Source organism: Ambystoma mexicanum, chromosome 12 (genome assembly GCF_040938575.1).
Source record: "Ambystoma mexicanum isolate Mex_15411 chromosome 12, UKY_AmexF1_1, whole genome shotgun sequence".
NCBI classification, from domain to species: domain Eukaryota; kingdom Metazoa; phylum Chordata; class Amphibia; order Caudata; family Ambystomatidae; genus Ambystoma; species Ambystoma mexicanum.
In genome coordinates this window covers 1,133,624,393-1,133,647,816 of record NC_090936.1, presented here as the reverse complement: position 1 = coordinate 1,133,647,816, position 23,424 = coordinate 1,133,624,393, and positions in this window count along the sequence as shown.

The following is a 23,424-nucleotide window of genomic DNA, read 5'->3' as shown; positions in this document are numbered from 1 at the left end:
TTAGTGTATACCTACAACACCTGATGTCTGCACATACACTTCCACCAGCCCACCACATTTTCATTGATGATTATGTAGTTGTATTTAATTGATATGCAATTCCCATGTACTGCACTGCCCACTCCCACATCCAACCCCAGGTCTCACCTTCACCATGCCTATTCACTCGCGCGATGTCAATGTGACCTGGCCTCATGGGATGGGTGTGTCTGGCTTCAATCTATTCCACAACCCTTGCATCGTAGCGCTGTGTGAAACTTGTGTGTATTGAGTTTGTAATTTACATGTCATGTCACATCCATTGTACGTGGCTCTGGGACAGTAATCAGCAAGTTCCATCTCATGCAGTATTACAGATTAGGCATGGCTATGGTAAGTGACATATGTGGTTTTGCAGCTGTGATGTTGGTGGATGAACTATGCCAGTCAGGTGCTCATGTGTGTAGCTGGTGCACTACATGTTGTATTTAGCCCTTTCACACAGGTCCATGGCTGCTTCCATGCTACCCATCACTTGCATTGACACTACATAGGTGCAGGAGTTTGTGACATGGAAGGTTGATGTGTTGCATGACGACATTGTGATTTCTATGTGTGTGGGCTATGGCATTTACATGGCTCTACATTTATTTTTCTGTCCATGTGCAGATGATGAGGCACTGGATGCAGAGAAGGAGGTAGAGGAGGTACAGGATGGTGAACTACGACCAAACACCAGTGGAGGACGTGGTGTGGTAGACTATGAAGATCCACTGGTGCTACAGGCCATCCTGGCCCTGACTCAGTCTGAGTCCGCCTCCAAGGAAGCCTTTGGCTCTGATGGTGAATCAGATATGGATACCTCTGTGCTGTCGCAGGTGAGTGCATCAACTGTGGGTGCTGTTGCATCCCAAATGCCTGGAGTGGGGGATGACTCCTCACAGGGCCAGTCAGTGTCGGTACGTCCATCTGTGGTGATTACGGTTGCAGGGTCACGCTCCACTGTATTGACTCCTGGGGCAGCTGATCAAGGGAGGGATGCAGTCTTGCAGCCACAGACGGCGTCATCACATTAAGGGCCAGGTACCCTTGGCTTAGGCAGGCATGGGGTCCGCCAACGCTGTGGCTGTGTGTTACCTGGCGATACTGTGTGGGAGCAGTCCATGTATGTTGTTGCACAACAACAGGCTGCTTCACATGAGATGTTGGCTCAGGGCATGGATAGGGTGGGCAATTCCATGATACCCCCAGCAAGACAGGTGGAGCACCAGACGCAGGCATTGAGGTCCACATGACGCTCACACAGGCTGAACATGGTGGCCAGCAACAGGAGCAGACGGGCAGAACTGAGGGCTCTGCATGCATCCTTGGCTGCAGAGGGTCGGGCCAACAGGGAAGCCCTGAGGTCAGAGTATAGGTCCCTCAGGATTACACTGACTGCACTCGAGGCATCCAGCAGTAGACGGTCTGAATAGAAGGTGCAACTGATGACTTGTACCATCACAGAGGATCAGCATGCATCCCGTGAGGTGTTGCATGGAGACATCCAGGCCATCATGTTGCAGATGCAAGCTTCTCAGTCCTTCATGGCCACTGCCATGGAGGACCAGACCAGGGCTATACATGGTTATGCTCGCTTTCCAATACCACATTCTGATGCAGCACCAGAGGGTGGCGACAGCAGCGACAGGTCTCCCAATCCATGATAGCTGTGCAGCCCATTAACCCATGGAGGTATTTGTTTTTTACATCCACACATGTGGGTGTTGATGTGCACCCTGCACCTCCTCCCTCCGGGGTGGGCCCCTCCCCTCCTCCCTCTGGGGTGGGCCCCTCCCCTCCCGGTCCCCTATAGGTATTTTTGATATGTTCGATTTGTTTTTTGTCTATTGTGCATTTATGTGACAGTGTGTTGCTTTATGTGGCAGCCAAGGGCATCCACTGTAGGTTCCAGCTGGACCCATAGAGGCTTGTCTTGTGTTGGTGTTTGTACCCTGGGTCCAGACACATATGCCACTCCACTTTCCATGGGCTTGTAAGGAGTGCAGCGTGTAAAAGTAACTTACACAGTGGCATTGGGCTTCCATTCAACTGTGGGCAGTCTCAAGTCCGACCTGTGTATACACCACTAGTGGGATTCATGATTGTTTGTCCAGTGCATAGTTGGCATCCCTTTTTGTTTGTACATTGAGATGCATCCTTTGCTCGTGTTCCATCTTCATGTATTGGCTTGACTATCTTCATTGTTGTTAGCCTTCATGCTGTATGCGCTTCCCTGGCCCCCTTTGGTTAGCAGTGCCACAAGGATTTAGAAGGGTGGATTTAAAATGGTTGCATGTGCAAGTCATGACACATTGCGGCACATGTGCCTCTAGGTATGGTCACTGTCATACAGATTCACTCTTGGCTCCTGTGTTTCTGGTATGTTGTACCAGCCAAGTGATGTTCCTGTGTACATGATTATATTGATGAGTGAGTTATTTCTGGACTTTATTACGTTGATCATTGCACGCTTTGTGACAGTAGTGTTCTGTGTTGGCCATTTATTTCTCAGTTTGGACATTGCATGCCATGGCATGGTGTGTCAACCAGGTGACATGAAGTGTGGGAGGGTTTAGGTGACATATCAGCATTTAGATGTGTATTTTGTCATGGTGTTTGTGAAATACTCCATCTTCCATGTGTTCCTTTTGTGCACACCAGATTGAGATACTTTCAGTACTAAGGGATGCACACAATGTAGCTCTTCCGAGGACACATTCTCAGGGTGTAGAGGTTGGGACAGATGATTGTCCCTTTGTCATCATCGATTGTCACCTGTAATGTGCAGGGCTGTGTGCACTCCGCAAGGGTTGGATTTTAGGTGAAAAATTGTGCCACAAGCTGGGTACAGGCAGCCTCACCACGTGCCCTTTCCTCTCCCATGCATGTGGTTGGGGATGTGGGGGCACCACCATGTCCACCGGTACGCCACGCCGTGCTGCATCATTTTGCAGGACACTACCACAATGATCTTGCACACTACTGGTCGCGCATATAGTAGCTCACCACCAGAGTGGTCAAGGGAGCGGAAGCATGACTTAAGCACTCCGAATGTGTGCTCCACTATGCCCCTAGTTGCAATATGGGCTGCGTTTTATCTTACCTGGGGTGGTGTGGGGGGGTACCGTATTTGCATCATCATGTAGGTGCTCAGAGGGTAGGCGCTGTCCCCTGTAGAGGTGCGATGGGTTGTCAGTGGTGTGGTTTTGTCTGTGTGAGACATGCATGCATTTTCAGGGCCATTTGTACTCATAATTGAGCCATGTGCTGCCATGCCTCCCAGCTTCCAGTGCCCGGTGCAGGGGTGACATTCTGAATATTAAACTATCATGGGTGGACCCTGGATAGTTGGCATATACAGAGGTAATGTTTCCCTTGGCATCACATACAACCTGCACGTTGATGGAATGCCAGTGATTACGATTGCGATAGATGTGCTCTGTGACGCTAGGTGGACGTAGGGCCACATGGGTGCAATCAATGGCACCAAGCACTTTAGGAAAGTGAACCAACCCGTAAAAGTCCTGGACCATGGCCTGCCTTTCTGCGGGTGTTCTGGGCATGTATATGTGCCTGTGGACTGAGGGGCATGCAGTCATTATTGTCAACACCTGGTGTAGGCAGCGTGACTGCGTGGCCTGTGACACACCCCCGACTATGGCAGTTGTCTTCTGAAATAACCCAGTGGCAAAAGAAATACAGTACATTGAGCACCTTTTCCAAGGGGCTCAGTGCTTGGGAGCACAGGGTGGGTGATGTGAGGTCATCTTCCCACTCAGTGACCAGGACTTATATGATATGAGGTTGAAAACTATACCTGCCATAGACCTGGTCATCAGGCATCCCAAAAAGGCTGGTCCTGGGTAAAAAGATGCGTGCCCTGGCTACCCTCCTCGTCCTTCGGTGTCCCGCGATCACTGCTGTGAAAAATGGGACATTCAACGTAGCTGTATACGCGCACTGGTTTTTTGTGTGCCCTTTTTATGCATTGTTTTTAGTGCAAGTGACGCTTAAGCCTGCTTTCACTTGGCAGACGTGTTTCCAGATTAGTGCGTCTTTTTCCGCACGCCAGAGAGCCCTGTTCAATTCCATGAATACATGTTGTTAGCGCGCGTGTGGGCATTGCAAGTATTTAACTGAGGTAATTCCCGCGTAACAACCACATTTATGCTTGTTGTTCCCCATTCCACGTGTTCCGCCCCCTTTTTAGGTGACTGCGCTAGATGGTATGTGCCTTCGCTAGGCGTCTCACACAACTCATTCGTGGTGTTGCAGTGACATGTTGGACCTGCGTGATTTCAGCGCAAGTCTCCAGTAAGCCACGCGCAATGGGTTCCATGAATCAACAAACCGGCGTTTGCACGCATTTTGCACGTAAGCGCCAGTTTTTCAGCGGAATTTTGTTCCATGAATCGGGCCAAAAGTGTAGTGCTACACCCCATTGTGATACTCGCCGACTTTCCCACTGCAAATGCAGAAGAAGCCAATGCTTGTTTGCACGGAAAATGCCCTCTCATCACTGGGTGTAAACGGCCACTGTAGTACACCATTGGTTTGTGTCCTAAGGTTGTCTTTTGTGTGAGCACTGCAGTCATCACTTCTCCATTGGAGTGTGAGAATAAATAGAATTTGTTATGGTAATCAGGAATCCCTAACATTGGAGCGGTGCATATTGCCTTCTTCAGCCCCTCAAATGCTTCAGTCATTTCATGTGTCCACGATAGGTTACCATCCCCTCTCTGTGCTTCACAAAGCCCAATTAATAGGGGTCTTGCAAATGCGCTGTAGTCAAATGCCCAGGCTCTGAAATAATTACAGAGGCTCAAGAATTGCTGCATTTCTCTCACTGTCTTTCGCATCAGCATTCTGAAGATCACCTCCGCCCTTTCTGGAGTTACCTTTCGGCCTTCCTGCGATATCAACTGTCCTATGTACAACACTTCCTTCTGGCAATATTGTAGTCTAGCTTGCAACCTTTCTCTGCAAGTACTGTTAGCAAGTGTACTGAGTCATTTCAACACTGCTGTTCAGATTTGCTGCAAATTGAAATGTTATCTACATACTGAATGACAGTACCCTCCATTTGTATGTTGACAAGATCCATTTGCAGGACACTATTAAAGAGAGAGGGTGACTCAAAAAACCCTTGTGGTAATCTCGTCTAAGTCATGTGACTCTTCGTGGAGTGTTATAGAGAAGAAGGCGTTCTTCAAATATTTAACTGTGAAATGGGTAGCTTCCGGCAGAATGCTACATAGAATTGTTGCCGGATTGGGAACTAACAGAAATTCTGCCTCAACAATTTCATTTAAAGGACATAAATCCTGAATAAAACACCATGATCCCCCTGTTCATCTTCTTCACCCGGTACACAGTGGTGTTACACTGTGACTCTGAAGGAACTAAAATGCTTTGCTTCACTAACGTGGCAATCGTCTCATGAATGCCCTTGTCTGCCTCTCTTCATGGGGTAGATTGTCTTGTCCTCAGTATAATAGCCCATGGCTTGAGCTTTATTTTGATAACTCCTATGCCTTTTAACAGGCCCATGTCATATGGACTGCTGGTCCATATGATGTTGGGTACTCACCCAATGTCTTCCTCGAGAAATGGTGTGGTGCCTTTGGACACAAAACCATTCTCTGTGGCACTTTGCTGTAATGTATCCTCACCCAATGTGTAATGCTCATGAAAAACACTGTCTCATGATCTGAGCATTTGTCTCGAAACAGTTCCTCATCTTTCAAGTCAGTCAGCCTGTGCCCTTCCCCTACTGCAATTATTGTCCTCCATGATCGTCCCGTATCATCAGTTCCATGCAAGACTACTCTCTCGTCCTTTACTATAACCGCGTCTAGTTCTATCAGTATCACTTGTCCTTCCTTCTCATCTATTTGAATCTCTGCTCTAAACAGAAACTCGTTGCGTATGCATAATAATTTGACTTGAATCACTGAAAGCCATGCTATGAAACACTTCCACTCCATATTGGAAAAGCTTGAGATCTGCTGGCACCCTCCTCTGTACAGTCTGCCCGCAATGTGACTCAATGAGTTACCTCACATTTGTAGAGGAGCAGTTACATGCCTCTGCAGGAAGAAACTGATGATGAAGTTAAGAATCGAGTAAACGTTCATGTGTGAAAAGAAGATTGCATGTGTGCGAAGCACTGCAGAAAATGCAAGCCATTCAATAACTCTACAGATGCTTTAACGCAATTAGATTAAGTAATCGTAGAAGCTGGCTAAATGTAGTGAATAGACTGCAGGCGAAGCCACCATTATATAGAAACTGTACATCAGTGTCATGAATTTAGTAATCCAGGACCCATGGAGAGAAAAGGTGAGAACTGTGTCGCAGCAAGCATAAGCTGAGATCGTGGAAATGAATGGCATGGATGTCTGGCCTGGAATTAAAAGCTGAAGCAGCCAAGGTTGGTTATCTATTCTTGAAGGCAGTGAACATGAGAAGCTGAATCATCCCTTGTTAAGGTGCAAACAAAGAACACCAAGTGTTGCAAGTTTTATTCATTTAAGACATTTAAATGCTGCAAAATGGGCCAAATTGTGGCTTCCTGTCACGTGAGCCAAGGATAGAAATAGGGTTGATCGTGGATCCTAGAACTCACTCTCCCATATATTGCCAGAGACAAGAATAATTTGCAAGGCCAAGTTCAAAGGCAATCTGCATGGCAGAAGGCATGGATGATGAGAGAAGTTGGACTAATTGGGTGGGGAGTTAAAGTAAAGTCCACCTCCTAGCACCTGGATATGAGTTTACCTGCTAAGTGAACCAAATGTTCCATGCATAGCCCGAGCGTGCCAACCAATTATACAGGGTTGTATAATGAAGGGCCTTATAGTTTGAGGACTAATGATAAACTGTGTACTTAATAGTGTTGAAGATGACATGTTTTAGAGGTAGGCATAAATTGTCCACCTGACAGTAGATTGCCAATCACAATCCCACACTCTACAGAAAGTATACTTAGATGCTCCCCTTGACTGTATCACAATCCCTCATAGGTTTTTCTTTTTTGCCACGTAGTATGATGTCATGTGTGATGTATTTTTGCCATAAAATTATGTTTTTATGAGAAATGCACCGAGAACTTGAGCAAACGTCTGTTATAACTCCATGTTTTAGATCATTGTTAATAAACCAGCACCTTTGCCATCTTCCTGAGTTGGTTCGATTATTTGCTGTTGGAGTTATTCTGCATCCCCATCCATTGCATGCATGATACCCAAAGGGCTATATGCTCACATGGTAGCAGAGGATGGTTGGAAAAGATCCAAACAAGTTTGTTTCCAGATTTTTCAGACAATCGGGAATCCTCTGCCATTAGCCGGAAGATCGCAGGGTTTCCTGTAGAGAGCGGCCGATAGAAATAAACTTGCAAGAAAAAGTGAGATGGTGGGCAGGTCCCCCTTTGACGAAATCTCTGCCCGGTTTCTACAGGCGCTCTGAGGACGAAAGGCAAAGTGGTCGGATTGGAGGAGTCGATACCGAAGGCCTTGAGTCGATTAACAAACAAATGGTGAGTGGAGTGTTAGGGAGAATTCTCATAAAAGTGCTAATTCCTTCAACTTACAGACCCCCAGCTGGATCTTGAGAACTTGATTTTTTTTACCAGGAAAGATTGTGAGCCTTTTTTCCTACTCTTTCATGTATTTTGATGTGTGTTTTACATTTCTGTCCATTGACTTTGGAGTTTTAAGATAACTCCATAGGCATCCTTTCATGTGTGTTACACAGCACCCTCCGTGCAGTGACACAGGGTTGTCTTTTTAGACTTCCCAAAGGTTTTAATGCCTTCTTTAATGCCGTTTTCCAGAGAATGTAAAGTGAAATTGACTTTACTAGCCTTTCCAAATTCTTAGACCCAGCACACACCATCCCCTGTGTCTAAAATACTCATGTAGCAGTCAAATGCTACCCTTTCCTATTGAAAAGGCTGGTGGCAGTGGTTTTACAACAAACTACTACGATTTCTCCTGACCGCGAACACCGGTAGCTAAAAATCATGGGAGCCATGTTTTTCAAGATGGCGCCTTAAGCCCCGTTGTTTAAACAGATCCCGGTCTTCTTTTTTCGCCGTTTCTTTTTGGAAAGGTCCTCCTAGTGTTTGTCTCTGCGCGCCAAACGAGGTTTGGTCCCTTGGTTCGTGTGCCTTTGGCCAGCTTCAGGACTGAAGCTCACCTCTGGCGTCTGAGTGTCTGGGGTGGGTAGGAAGGGAGGGAGGTGCCCAAAATTCCCTGTGCTTAGTCTCCTAGGAGACCCAAATGCACTCCGGCATGATTGGCTGGCTGACTGTACGGCAAGGACAACCACCCTACTGGATGAGTGACAGCTAGTCTGGAATTAATGGGAGAAAACTGTTTAAAAGGCGAGTCTGTAGGACTGGAAAGCAGAGTCTACCACTGGAACAAAAGAACCGAAGACGAGCTGGAAGAGGACGGCTGTAGCAACTCCTGGACTGTTGGTTTGCCCGGTGAAGCCCCGCTGCAGGTCCGAATTATCAAACACCATTCGACAGAGAAGCTCCTTCAAGGACGGCTTCTTCCTTTGAGGTGGTGGGACCAATCAACTCATAACACACCTGGATACCATTCCCAAGGCTGGTTAGGATTAACCAGCGAGAGGGACACTAGTTTGTGTTCTTGAATCTACAGCTACTGGAACTGAAGTGACTCCATTTTGTTTGCTTTCTTCGATGATCTCATGCAGTGCAGGAGTCCCCCATGTCCTCCCTCTTGTCCCCACGACTGAGGCTCAAGAACAGCGAGATCTGCAGGATCTGCCAGGAACCACGACTTCAGCAGCATTTGTTTCTTCATACAAAGGTACTGTGCCAAACCGATTGAGAGAACGCCACTCACGTGGTTAAAGTTCGTGAAACTTTTCCAATTTACAGGCCTAATCAGCTTGTGACCCATCGTATGATCCTTTTTCGCCGAAACTACTTCTAAGAACTCTCGCAAAGACTTTATCATTTGATACCAGAACTGCTCTTTCCTATCCAGAACACTAGCCCATTGACTTTGGTCTGGCCTATTGACTTAAATTGATTTCCTCTGGTGAACTGAAACTATTTGCACTGCCTACAAAGTATATGTGATCTATTCTATTTACTTTTGTCCTTTTTGCTCACTACTAAGTAATTGAACTGCCATTTTGCTCCTATTTCAGGGGAGCTTAAACTGCCTCAAAAGCTTACAGTTTCGTATTGAAGTGTATTTGTTTATATTATTAAGTTGCCTTCTCCTAGTGAAATGTTTTCTAAATGATTGTGTAATACATTAATAAGTGTTTTTACCAAGAAACCTTGAGTATAAGTGTTTACTTGAACCACTGTGATTGAAAGTCCTCTGTGTAACTACTTGTACTGCTCACATTCACTCTTGAGATAAGCCTGCGCTGCTCAGCTCGCTACCAAAAACTGCGTGGTAGAGACTTATACCAAAGGTTGGTTTGGCTAACACCTGTAGTCCTAATTGTGTGTAGTGGTCCCAGAAGGTACTGCCAGCAATTCTGCCTAATACTGGTGTACAGCGGTGAGGATAACGTATAGTTGTTGAATTGAGAGTGCTGCTATTACTTTTGTTCAAATAACCTTCACAAGGCTAAGAATCACTAGAGAAGCAATTGTTTTATAATGCTAAATATGGATAACTTCACACAGGAAGCCCTGATTATTCTAACAGTAGATCAACTGAAAGATATGTGTAAAGTCAGGTCTTTCTCTGTTAAAGGCAAGAAAAATGAATTGATTGAGAAATTGGTGAATCATCAAAGACTGGGAGGTAGAGCTATAACCCCTATCCCCCCAGCAAATGTGGATAATGTTGATGATGATGATGATAATGTTTCTGAGTCAGGCTCAGATGTTATTGATGAGTTCGGAGAATCAGAGGAGTCTCAGGATGTGAGCCCCACTGCACCTCTACTTTCTTTAGCTCCTCAAGCTATAACCACAGGGACCCTACCAGGTCCAGTACTGAGTCCAGAATGTGTCTCGCTTGAAAAGACGAGACTTGAGTTAGAATTTAAAAGGCTCAAAATGCAAACTGAAAGCAAACATCAAGAACTCAGGCTCAGAGAAATGGAATTGAATCATGAACTTGAAATGAAGAAATTGGGCCTCTTTACGAGTCCGTCGGTAACTGCGGCGGTAAAACCGCCTGGTTACCGCCGGACTCGTATTACCATTCCACCTCCGTGACTCCCGGAATTACCAGGGCATTACAGCCCCGGTTTCCCGGGAGTCACGGAGGCGGAATGGTGTTAATCCCCATTCCCATTGAGTCCCATAGGACTCAATGGGAATGGGGAAGTGGAAACACGGCACCATCTCGTGATGGTGCTGGTGTTTCCACATCTGCCTGCAGGCGGGAGGTGTTCAACCCGCCAGGTCAGACCTGGTGGGAAGATCACCTCTTGCCTGCAGGACTCGGGATCGGGCGGTCCGGAATATGTTTTGCAGGCTCTTGAGCAGGCCCATCTGACAATAAAGGCAAGTAAATGTCAAATTGGGCAGAGCAAAGTGGTGTAACTTGGACATGAGGTAGGAGAAGAATGGGCCACCCCTACTACTCAAACCCAAGTGAGAGCCTTCTTAGGTCTCACTTGATATTATAGGAACTTCATTGAGAACTATGGGTCCAGAGCTTCTCCCTTGAATGTAGTCTCCTCACCCAAATTTCCTAAAAAGGTCAAATGGAATGAGGTGTGCAACAAGGCATTTGAAGGACTTAAACAGGCCCTTTGTCAAGCTCCAGTCTTAAGAGCTCCTGACTACAGCCAAGCCTTCCAAACCTCATTGTGCAAACAGATGCTTCCAATACAGGTATAGGTGCGGTTCTGAGTCAGCTGAATGAGAAAGGTAGGAACACCCAATCTACAGGAAGCTGAAGGAACCTGAGACAAGGTGAGCAACCATAGAACGTGAGTGTTTTGCAATTATGTGGTCTCGGAAGAAGTTTAGACCATACTTTTATGGATCTACTTTTGTGATTCAGACTAACCACCAACCCTTGAGACGGTTAATACAGATGAAGGGGGACCATCCTAAATCGTTAAGATGGTCAATCAGCCTACAGGGGTTTGATTTTACCCTTGAACACAGGTCAGGGTGTAATCGCCAAAATGCTGATGGTCTCTCCAGAATGTTTGACCGACTGGAGTAAGGAGATTCATCCAGGAGTGGATTAAATCCCCCTGTCCCTTAGTCTGGGGGGGACGTGTGTTAGGAAGAATTCTCATGAAAGTGCTAATTCCCTTCTTTTCTTTTTTTATTTTATCAAAATTTTACAGTTTCATTTACAAAACTTTTCATTTAGGCTTTAGGATAACCAACTTAAACAATCAAGCCTCCAGAAATAAAAAAATGAAATAGTATTGCACCAAACCATAATATATCAAGTAGTTGTGGTTCGATCAAATGAAATATCTTTTAAGGCAGTGCTTTCATACAATTTTTGATTGTCCCATGACCTTTTTCTCCAGGTCAAGTGTTGCAATTATATTATTCCAGAACTGGATGCTTGTAATAATTACATTTTTGTTTTTCCCTGAAAGTATTGTAGCCTAGCTGTTGGGTCATAGAGGTGGCCAGGATTTGCAATCATTTTTCTGAATAATGATCTTTTCTCAGTCAATGAGGGCCATTCCATTATGACATGGAATAATGTCTCAGTTGTATGTTGTTGATCACAAAAGCAGCAAAAGGCTTGGGATTTTGGACTCTGTCTGATAATTGCTAACAGTTCACGAGTTGGTAATTGTTTCAGACGGACTCTCAAGAATTGATCTCTAATCTTACAATCAGGAAATTGAGTCAGGTCTACTGGAAGTTGGTTAAGTGCTTGGATGTCAAGGTCACAGTTAAGATTCATTTGATAAGAGTTTTTCCTAGATATAGGGCCTCATTACGAGTCCGGCGGTAACCAGGCGGTTTTACTGCCTCGGTTACTGCTGGACTCGTATTACTATTCCGCCTCCGTGACTCCCGGAAATACCAGGGCATTATGACCCTGGTGTCCCAGGAATTCCAGAGGCGGAATTCGGTAAATCCCCATTCCCATTAATGGGAATGGGGAAGTGGAAAAACCGGCACCATCTCGTGATGGTGCTGGTGTTTCCACGTCCGCCTGCAGGCGGGTGGTGTTAAACCCGCCAGGTCAGACCTGGCGGGAACATCACCTCCCGCCTGCAGGACTTGGGATTGGGCGGTCCGGAATTAACAATGGCGGCGGGTTTACTGCCACTGTTAACTCCGGACCGCCCGACCTGTAATGAGGCCCATAGTGTGTATCCAGTCATTCTGTTGTAGTCGCTTTTTAGCGAGTTGTGGTCGATTGAGTAGCATCTCTTAAAGACATCTCGTTTCTTGTCATGTGATATTTAGCTGAGGTTTTCCATGCTTTCAGCACTGTGTTGGCGATCGAGTTTTCTTTATCGCGAAATATATTGAAAGCTGGAATATCGTCATCATTTGTCATTTTTCTAAAGAGGTCAAGTTGCTTCCATATTACTATACAAAAAAGGCAGCATGTGCCCCTCTCTCGAAAGAACACGGCACGATAACCTGTTCAGTGGTTATTAACCACTTTGAGAGTTCGCAGCCATCTGCTTTTTGCTCACTGTACCTTTCACAGATGGGAAATATTCATTTGCATATCAGTCTTTGACCTGCCCACATGGGCAGTCCAGCACCGAAATGCTATGGCAATTTTCTTCTGAACAAGAGTACCAACAGCAACCCCATACACGTTTTTCAGCCTTGTTGGGCCTCATCAGTGACGTGAAGCTGTGCCTCTCTAAGCACAGTGAACATATTACTATATATTGCAAAGATTGTGTAGCTAACTCATATTGAATTCTCAGCACCAGAAATGAGTTGGGGAGACCTAATATTTTCCGCCAGAAGAGGCCTTCAACGCAATCTCATGTAGTTTAATCTATATTAATCATGGTCTCGCTCCCTTAGGTAATAATTGCACTTACTTTTTGGTGGTAAAATATTAGTATTGGTTTCATAGAAAATTTCATAAATATTTGGTGTATTATTGCACCTTGGCGTGCAAGTGAAGACATCTTTGTTTTTAGTTGGATGGTCCAGCCTTTCTCTACTTCTGACTGGTTCAGTAGTATGCCTAGATACTTTTTTTTTAAAATAATTTTTTATTATTTTATAAACAACACTCCAAACATTACAAACAATGAGGACTTCTGTGTTTAAGCTTCACAACATTACATTACAAAGTACACTTTCCGGTCCTCCCTCCTCCCACCCCTTTAACTAGAGCCCCTGTATCTGTGTTATTGTCCTGCTTATCTTCAGGCGTATCTATTGTCGTTATCTCATCCGTATCATCATCGCTATGGTCAGCCTGGGAGGGACCTACCATTGAGGCCACCAATTGTCTCCATGCTAATAGGGGTTCAACCTCGTCCCCCCCATGCTGACTGCTTCATACCAGACAGCCGTTTCTGCCTCTGCCCACTTCATGAGGTCTGCCCACCAAATCTCAATTCTAGGCCGATGGGCTGCTTTCCAGCACATTGCAATTCTCCGTTTGGCCAGGATGTAGGCCAGGTCCTTCATCTTACTGATGTGCCTCAGGTTGCGTGGTCTGGTAAAACACCCAAGCATGCATGCCCAAGCTGACTCCACAACCAGCGTAATGCCTTTTCCTGCTAAGCGTATCTTCAGCTCTGTCCAAAACCTTCCCACCTCTGGGCAAGCCCAAAACATGTGTAGCATCCCAGCTTCCTCCTCTCTGCACCTACGGAATTCCTGTATCATTGGGCCACCAAACTTGGCAATTCTACTGGGGGTCAAATATGCTCTATGAGTGACATATAATTGGATCTGCTGAAGCCTCGCGTTTCGGGACACCTTCTTATGATACCTTTGGGCTCTATCCCATTGCCCACCCGACGTGGGTTCTCCCACCTCCTCTTCCCAACCTCGCCTCAGTTGGAGCAGCTCCTTCCCCACCCTAGTCCCCAGTAGCTCATATATGCAAGATATTTCATGGCCACCCTCCGAGATAGCATACATCGTGTCGATGGTAGCATCAGGTTGTTCCGCAAGCACTGCCTCAGGCCACCTTTCTCGCACCCGTTTAATGATTCTGGAGTAAGTAATATGTTGGCCTTTATGCACCCCGGTGTCCTCTATTAGCCTCTGAGAGTCCAATGCATCCCCCTCCTGCCATATATCTCCCAGGGTAGCCAGGCCCATCGGTTCCCAGTATAGACCCCTTTTATCATTTGGGAGTCTTCCCCGCATAGCGCCACTAACGGCACCTGCAGGGAGAATTGAACTGGGTTCCCCACAGTTTGCCATGCTCTACGCCACATTTCCCAGCCAAGCACCAACAGTCTCGCCATTCTTAGTACCTTTAGTATAGGCAACCACACTGTCTCGAGCAGGATCCTTACACAACAGCCTGGCTTCAGCCATTTCTTCTTCGGACAACCACCTGGCCACATTTTGCAGCTGTCCCGCCAAGTAATATAACTCAAAATTCGGCAGGTTTATACCCCCCTTGTCACAGAGTTTTGTAGTTTCCAGAGGGCCACCCTGTTCCTGGAATTATTCCATATGAAACCCCTGCACAGGCTGTGGAGTTTGGCAAAAAAGCGCTTGGGGATCACATACAGGATGTTTACAAAAAAGTGTAACAGTCTGGGCAGGACTACCATCTTAATCAGAGCCGCTCTTCCCATCATGGCCAGGGGTAGTCTGGACCAAAATCCCATGCTATTCTTAATAACTTCAACTGCCTTTTCCGTATTGTGTTTGTGTTCTTCTCCTGTTGTGTGGTATATGTCAATACCTAGGTATCGAAACGTCTCGGTTCGCTAGGGTATTGGCAAAACCAGTAGGCTCCTCTGTAGGGCATGTCTGTACCTCCCCAGGGAGAACATGCTGGATTTCTTGGGATTTACTGCTATGCCCGAGAGGGTAGCGTATCGTTCCATCACTTCCAGGACATATTGTAGGTTTTCCTCTCGGAAGCGCAGATATAAGAGTATATTATAGGCATACAATGATATTAGATGCGAACCTCCCACAGTGTGGATCCCTAGCTCCCCATATTGTTGTCTGAGGCAGACTGCCAATGGCTCCAACGCAAGGATATATAGCATAGGCGACCAGGGGCAACCCTGTCTAGTGCCCCTGCTGAGTTGCCATTTATCTGAGATTGTGGCACCCGTTTTGACCCTTGCAATTGGGGAACTGTATAACATTTTGACCCACCTCAGATACCCCGGCTCCATCCCGTATTCTCTCAGAGTCGCTAGCAACCAAGGCCATCTCACTGAGTCGAAGGCCTTAATTGCATCCAGTGAGACAAACTCTCCTATGATTGTCAGTTATGTTCCTGCCAGGAACGTAGCCTGTTTGGTCAGGGTGTATCAGTCTGCCAATGACTCGCTTAAGTCTGTTTGCCAGCACTGCTGTGAGGATTTTGCTGTCCTGATTAAGCATCGATAGGAGTCTCTATGACCCACAGTCTGTGCTTGGCTTACCTGCTTTTAAGAGCGGGATGTTCGCCAACTCCCGTAGGGACTCCGGCAGCCTACCGCGCTCAAACGCCTCATTAAGCATGGCCAGCAGCGGGGGTAGCAGCTCTTGTTTGTATGTTTTGTAGAATTCGCTAGGGAGCCCGTCTGACCACAGAGCTTTGCATGTGGGCAGGTGCTGAATCACTGTCTCTAGTTCTTCTGAGGTAATTGGGGCGTCTAGGTCTGCCCGTTCCAGATCGTCTAATGTGGGAAAGCCTATGTCTACTAATGTTTCCTGGATCTCTTGATCCATTTCTTCCCCTGCATCCTCATAAAGACGTTTATAGTATCTAAGGAACTCTTAATTTACTCCCTCCTGGGTATCCCAGACCTGGCCCTCATCCCCTCTGATTTCAGTGATCGCTGGTTGTGATGTTTCATATTTATATAACCAGGCCAGCAATCTGCCCGGCTTATCTCCTCCCGCATGCTGCCTTTTGACATATTTCTTGTAGCTCAACTTACATAATCTATCCCAGTGCTCACTGCTGGCTTGTTGTAGCAACTTCATCCTTCCCTCATCCTCCTGAGAGGTGCCCCCCTTACGCATTATGTCTTCCAACTCCCTCTCCGTTTCCTGCAACTCCCGTTCTATGCCCCGTGGAGCCCTCTGGATTTTGATATGGCTACACCCGCACTACTACTTTGAATGCCTTCCATTCGGTTCCCACAGATTGAACGCTTCCGGTGTTAATGTCGAAATACTCAGTGACCGCCTCCCTCAGGTCTTCCCGGAATCCCGAGTCCTGCAGGGCCTCAGCTCTGAGCCTCCGCGTCGGGATTCGTGCTCTAGGGGGTTGGTGTCGCCACTCCAGGACCAAGGGGGAGTGGTCCGAAAGCACTCTGGCCATATACTCCGCGCCCGTCATTTCTCCTACTAACTCAGCAGCAGCGAACATATAATCCAGCCTTGTGTGCAGGTTATTTGGGGCTGCATAATGTGAGTACTGCCTGTCTGCTGGGTGTAGCTGCCTCCAGACATCTTCGAGTTCAAAATCTCTCAGCAGGGCCTGTAGGGCCTTTGCGGCCGGGGTGGGTTTGTCTGATTTACCATCTGATCTGTCCATTTTAGGATTTAATGTACAATTAAAGTCCCCTCCCCATAGGATCGCGCTGCTCAGTAGGGGACTAATTTTGCTGTATAAAGTCCTAAAATAAGCCGCTGTATCTTGATTAGGGGCGTATAAGTTTATAATGCTCACTTCCCGGTTTTCCAGCATCCCCCACACTACTATCATTCTACCTTCCGGGTCCATTGTAGAGTGAATCAGCTGAAATAGTAGTTGCGGTGCCACCCATGTGATAACTTCCCTCGCGTAAGCTGAGTATGTGGCTCCCGTGATGCTCCTTTTCCACTTTCTCTTGACTACCTCCAGTTTCTCCCTAGTAAGGTGGGTTTCCTGTAATAATGCTATGTCAATCCTCATTCTTCTTAGGTACACCATAACTTTGTTACGCTTCAAATAGCTATTGAGGCCCCTCACGTTCCAGGTCACCACTCTAAGGCTACCCAACGCCATCTATAGGATATCCTGCCTCCCCTCCCAGTTTCCCCTCCCGCCTGATGTGACACCAGATTTGGCTAGTTCCCCGCCCACTTCCAATCCCCAACCAACCCCCCTCCCCTCCCTGCACAACCAAAAACCACTGCACACAACCCCGTCCCTCCCCCCACCCTGCCCAAACCCAACAAGTGCCCAGCTCCATCCCTGGATCTCAGGTTCCCCCATGTTTGGTCCTGCCTCGGAATGCCGAGATCAGGGACCCGGCAGGGTGTCACCGGTCTACCGGTGACCTAACTAATCTACTTAATATGGGGGTAATGTGGACTAGTTCGGTAAGGCTCCTGCACCTTCAGTTACTCAAGTTCAAGGATTGTGCATATATATATATCTATAGCCCTAATCGCACGCCTCCAGCAGGCTTAGACTGCGACACCATGGGTGCCACAGTTGCCTGCTACTTATCTGCGCTGTCTTCTTTCTGGATACTCGATTCTTGGGGGCAGCTCTGCGTGCCCAGACATTCCATAGCATCCTCCGTGATTTCAAAAAACAATGTTCTATTCTTGTGGAACAATTTCAGTTTTGTCGGGTAGATCAGCATATACTTGTGGCCTGCTTCTCGCCGCCTTCTATTCACGGCTCCAAAGTTCATGCGTCAGCGTTGCACTTCCAGGGTGTAGTCCGGGTATGCCGTTATGTTTGCCGACGCCCTTTGTATCATTCCACCCTTCCGGAAGTACTCCAGGATTTTTTCCTGGTCACGATAGTTCAGGATCTTAGCTATCACCGGCCTAGGGGGTGCCTGGTGGAGGCCTCCTCATCAGGGCCCTCTGCGCCCTTTCCACCGCAAACCCCTGGGACACAGCACTCCTCCTGTTATCTCCTGCAGCAGCATTGATTCGATATACTCGGTAGGGTTAGGTCCCTCTGCTCCTTCCGGCAATCCGACGATATGTATATTATTTCTCCGGGCGCGTCCTTCCGCCTCCTCCGCCCTACTTTCCAGGTTGCCCACCCGTTGCACTAGAGCATGAAGTTCAGTTTTGTCGGCTGCACACGCGGCTGTGTTCGGGGCCACTTCTTTTTCTAGGTCACCTCTACGTTCTGCGAGCGCTCTGACATCTTGCCGGAGGAGATTCACCTCCTCTTGTACTGCCCCAACTTTGAGCTCCAGTGCCGCCTTCAACTCGTTCATGGCCAGTCCTAATTTGGTTTCCCACGCCACCTTCAGGTCAGCGATCGCCGCAAGGATCTCCTGGTCTTTGCCTATGGTGTCCGTACCCCCGGTGAGGGTTTTGTCCTTGCTCCTGGTCCCTTCCGCCACCGGCGGTGTTCGGGCATATTCGTCAAGCGTGGGTTGCTTACCCTTCGCTCTGGGCAGTTTGTTGGTCATTTTGATGTGTCCGAGCAGTGTGTGCGAGCCCCACCACGTGTAGCCTCTGGCCTCCGTTAAGTTAGACTGCAGTCAATAGCAAGGCCTGGACGGACCCTGTTGAGTGTTTTACTTAGGTTGCTGGATCTGCTCCTGGAGTGGGCTGTGTCCTCTCACATACTTGTTTTTCGGCACCCTTTCACGCTTTGCCTCTCTCAGCTGGCAGCCTGTGCGCAACTCGGTGCGGCTCTGATTCCTTCCTTCCCCTCTTATAGAGGGACAGGCTGCTGCAATGTCCGTTCCGTGCCGCACGCAGATCTCCCAGTGCCTGCTACAATCCCATGTGTGTACTTTCCAGCTGCTGGGCAGTCCACCGGCGCATCCTCTTCTTCCACCGGGGACTTGCTATGACCACGCCATATAGCCACGGACAGTCCCTGCTCTTCAATCTATCATCCGGGCTCACTTGTCGGTGCCGATCCGCTTCCAGCGCCCCCGCCGAGGGCCGCCTGGTCGTGTATGCTTATCTTTGTGTGCCGTCCCTTTGAGCTTTTCTGCACCTGGTCTCGGTGGGAGTTCGTTATCAGGTTTCCCAGACTGCCCTTTTATGCCAGCAGGGCATATGACTGCAATGTGCTATTTCTTGCGGGCTCACACGTACTACTGGGCTGCCCCAGAGACTGAATATTCCTCTGCGAACGTGGGGTGCAGCCACACACGACCCACAGCTGTTCTCTCGTCTGCTCTGATCATGCAACAGGAGGACCAAAGGGGGGACGACTCACAATGTGACTGTCTCTTTTTTAACAAACAAAAAGGGGGGGATCCTCTGCTGCAGTTATTTCCTTATACGACACCCTCTTCCATGGGCGCAGTGGAAGCTGGCAATCTGTCTATGCTAAGAGTCTGCTTATTTCCTTGCCCCGGCCTGACCCTTGTGTGCCTCAGGCCAGCATCAGCTGAATGTCTCTGTATTGGGCTGGGTCTCTCGGGTCCAATTTGCATTCCAATTGCTCCGTTGTGCCTACATCTGTAATCTTCCAACCCACGTACGCCTTTGTTTTCAGAGGCACACCACTATGAAAACGGAATGTTCGCAGATGTCTAAAACTGCGTAGCGCCCGCCCCACTGCCACCTCGCTTTCAGTTACGGGTGGGCTGCAGGCCGACCTCCTGAGGATCGATGTTCTGTCCTTTTGCGTCCCTGCTGGTTCAGGGCCCCTTGCGCCGCAGCGGTTTCTGCTACAATTATCTCCTCTGTCTCAGGCGGACCACAGGTACATGGCAGTACTTGCCGTTTCGTCCTTATCCGGACCTTCATCTGTACCACTACGGCTCTCGATGTGCCGCTTGCAGTCGGTGCTTGGGCCAACCTCTTTGTGCGCCTAGTGTTGTGCCCGATATGGCCTGGCCCGTTGCTGCAGCCGCGCTTGCTTCCGTCTGTGCAGTGTGATTTATTCCCTTCGATCCCTCGCGGCAGCCACCATATTATTCTCTTTGTCTCCGGCAGGGCTTTTCACTGTGCAGCCTCAGTCTCTGTATCAGCTCACTCTTCCAGCTACGCGTTTGCGCATGATTGTGCCAGATATCTTCTGACGTCCGATGCTATGTTTCCCGCAGCAGTCTGTTCCAGCTGCTTATCTCTGTTTTCCGTCTCATTGTTCATAGCAAATCGCCATTTTGATTCCTTCACCTGCAAGCAGCTGCAATCTGCTCCGGACTCAATCCGCACGAATCACGTTGCCGATCAGCTCAAAATAGCGCTCCAGACATGCCGTGCTGTCTCATAAGTCTGCACATATGATTTTACCAGTCGTGGACCATTTTTCGTATAGTTTCTATTCGGATTGTTACAGGATTGGCAGGAGCACTCTGGAAACACGTCCTCTTACATGGCGCTGTAGCCACGCCCCCCAGTATGTCTAGATACTTGATTGATTTTTGTTGCTCTAGTTTTTTTGCCATTCATGTAAAAGTTGAATGTCTTTACTTTAGATTTCCGAAAGGCTTGTCAAGGCCATGATTTTAGATTTGTTTGTGTTTATTTCTAGATCGTTTATCTGTATGTAATTTTCCAAATCCTTAAGGCTTCTTTGTAGTCCAATCAGAGTTTTATCAAGAATGACAATGTCATCTGCATACATGAGATGCGGGATCAAGGTGGTATTGAGTTTAGGGAGTTTGAGCATTGGAAACGGTGATCTTCGGGAATATCTGATGTAAATAGGTTAAACGGGGTTGCTGCGAGCGGGCAACCTTGTTTTAAGCCGTTATCTGAGATGATTGGAGCAGACAGAGCTCCATCTTCAGATAGCCTAATCCGAATGGTTGTATTACTATAGAGCTGTTTTATGGGTGCCAAAATATTCGTGGGACAGTTCCAGAGTTTCAATTTTTCTCAAAATTTTTGTCTATTAACCAAGTCAAACGCCGTATGAAGGTCGATGAATGCTGCATTTATAGTAAATTTGTTAGTCATTGACCCATGGTTTAAGAGATTCAGAATCATCAAATTTACATTAGTACCTGTTTTTTTAGTAAATCCAGTTTGTCTGATGTCGAATCTCTTACACTTTTTTATCTAAGTTGTCAGATTGTTCAAAAGGGGAGTGGTGAAAATTGGATCTAGTAACGCGATCGGTCGATAGTTCTTAGGTATTTCCCGGTCTCTGTTTTTGAAAATTGGGATCAGGATAGCAAATCTCCAGGTGTGTGGAATTTGTTTACACTCCACAATGTTTGTAAATAAGTGAACACAAAGAGTTGCCCAAACAGCAGGATTCTTCTTAATGATCGCATTGCATAGCCCATCAGGCCCGGGTGCTCTTAACATTTTCAGTTTCTTTATTATTGTCAAAATGGTTTCGTAGTCCCATATGGACGGCCATGATGTGCATTCTTGGGGTAAGGTCTGTACCATATGACCTGTGAGTTTCCCTTTATATATTGAATCAAAATGATGCATCCATGTTGTTTTTGAAATAACCTGGATCAGTTTATCTCGATTAGCAGTTTGTGGATTTAAGAGATTACACAATCATCTATTGTTGTTTGATTTCATGGTTTTTAGTATTGTTTCAGCATCATTTTGCAGCATCTGTGCTTTCGCAGTTTTTGCCCAGTTTCTGTATTTTTGCTTTGCTTTGTTGATCATCAGAGTTCCATTTGGATGATTCAATTTTTTGATTTCTCTCAAATTTTTATTTATCTCTTTTTTCTTTTTTTTCTTTTCAACCAAATGGGGGTTAAACGAATGAGTATGTTGTTTCCTCGCGACTCGATTCTTTTTGATATTTTGAAGGAAAGGTGTTAACATCCATTCATAGCTTATTTTATTCACACCTACGCGGTGAGACTCGATATAGGACTTCACTAGTTGGATAATTTGGTTTCCATTAATGCAAAGTCTGGTTACTGCCCTATTTGTTTCCATCTCAGGTAGTAAAATGTTTTCTGTCGAGGTGCGAAGGGCCTCCCATTCCATGCTGATAATATGATGGTCACTGTTCATTGATTTTATATTGTCTGTCCTAATTATTTTTGTCCTTAGGATCTCGGACATATATATGTAGTTCAAGTTTGGCTGTTGATTTCCCACAGGACCAAGTTGGTTGTGTCCCCGTTGTGTTGAGCTCTTTAGCGGGTATCAGGTTTCTGATCTCAAGTTCCTTATTCAAAATCTTTGTTTGCTCGTATTGAGTTTATTTTTTGGTAGTGGGTCGCCATTCTTGTCATATAAATGTATGTTTAAATCTCCACAGATTATTAGTTTGATGGTCTGATACTTGCTTATTGTTTTTTCGACAGTGGATAATATGGTATCGATGAAAACTTCAGTGTGGATCGCTTGGGAATTGCAGTACAAATTAAGAATCCCTAGTTTCTGTGTATGTTGTGACATTTGTTGTGATACTGATCTCAGACGGTTTGTGGGGTATTCACATATCGTCAACTGGGACCAGGGGGTTAGGTTATTAGTTTCAAGCGTGGGTTCATATTCGTCAAGCGTGGGTTGCTTACCCTTCGCTCTGGGCAGTTTGTTGGTCATTTTCATGTGTCCGAGCAGTGTGTGCGAGCCCCACCACGTGTAGCCTCTGGCCTCCGTTAAGTTAGACTGCAGTTAATAGCAAGGCCTGGACGGACCCTGTTGAGTGTTTTACTTAGGTTGCTGGATCTGCTCCTGGAGTGGGCTGTATCATCCATGTATTTTCTTCATTTTTGATGAGGGTGAGGAGCCCTGATGATGATCGTCCTTTTTCCCGAAGTATTGCCAGGTTCATGGCGATGATCACATCCCGGTATAACAGAAGAACAAGTTAATTCTTACCTTGTAACGTTCTTTCGACGGGTTGTTCCTCCGACGTATTCCTCATCTTAGATATCTCCTTCCAGCTCTGCTGGCCTCGGAAAATTTTTCTCCCTCTAGAGGGCGCTGCGCGTCGATGTCCTTCGAGTCGATGTCCCTCGACAGCCGCCGTATCGACTCCGACGTCATCCTGGCTATAAAGGCCGCGCGCAGCGCCCGTTGCTCAGTTCCGTTTTGTAGCCCACAAATATGCTTTCTAGACTAAACTAATCACCCTGAAGGAGCGTAAGCTCCACCAACAAGGGAAGTAGAACTGCGGGGATGGATGGGAGGGTCGATGAGGAATATGTCGGAGGAACATCCCGTCGAAAGAACGTTACAAGGTAAGAAGTAACTTGTTCTTCGAAGGGATTGTGTCCTCCGACGTATTCCTCATCTTAGATATGCTCCCATAGCAGTATTCTATTATTAGAGGAGGGAGTACTGACTTCATGCTGTCTTCTATTGATGAATAGAATGCAGTACAGCCCTTCCAAACCTAGTCTCTTGACTGGAGGAGGAATCCAAATTGTAAAATCGTGTAAAGGTATGGACAGACGACCATGTAGCGGCCGCACAGATGTCTTTAACCGGTACAC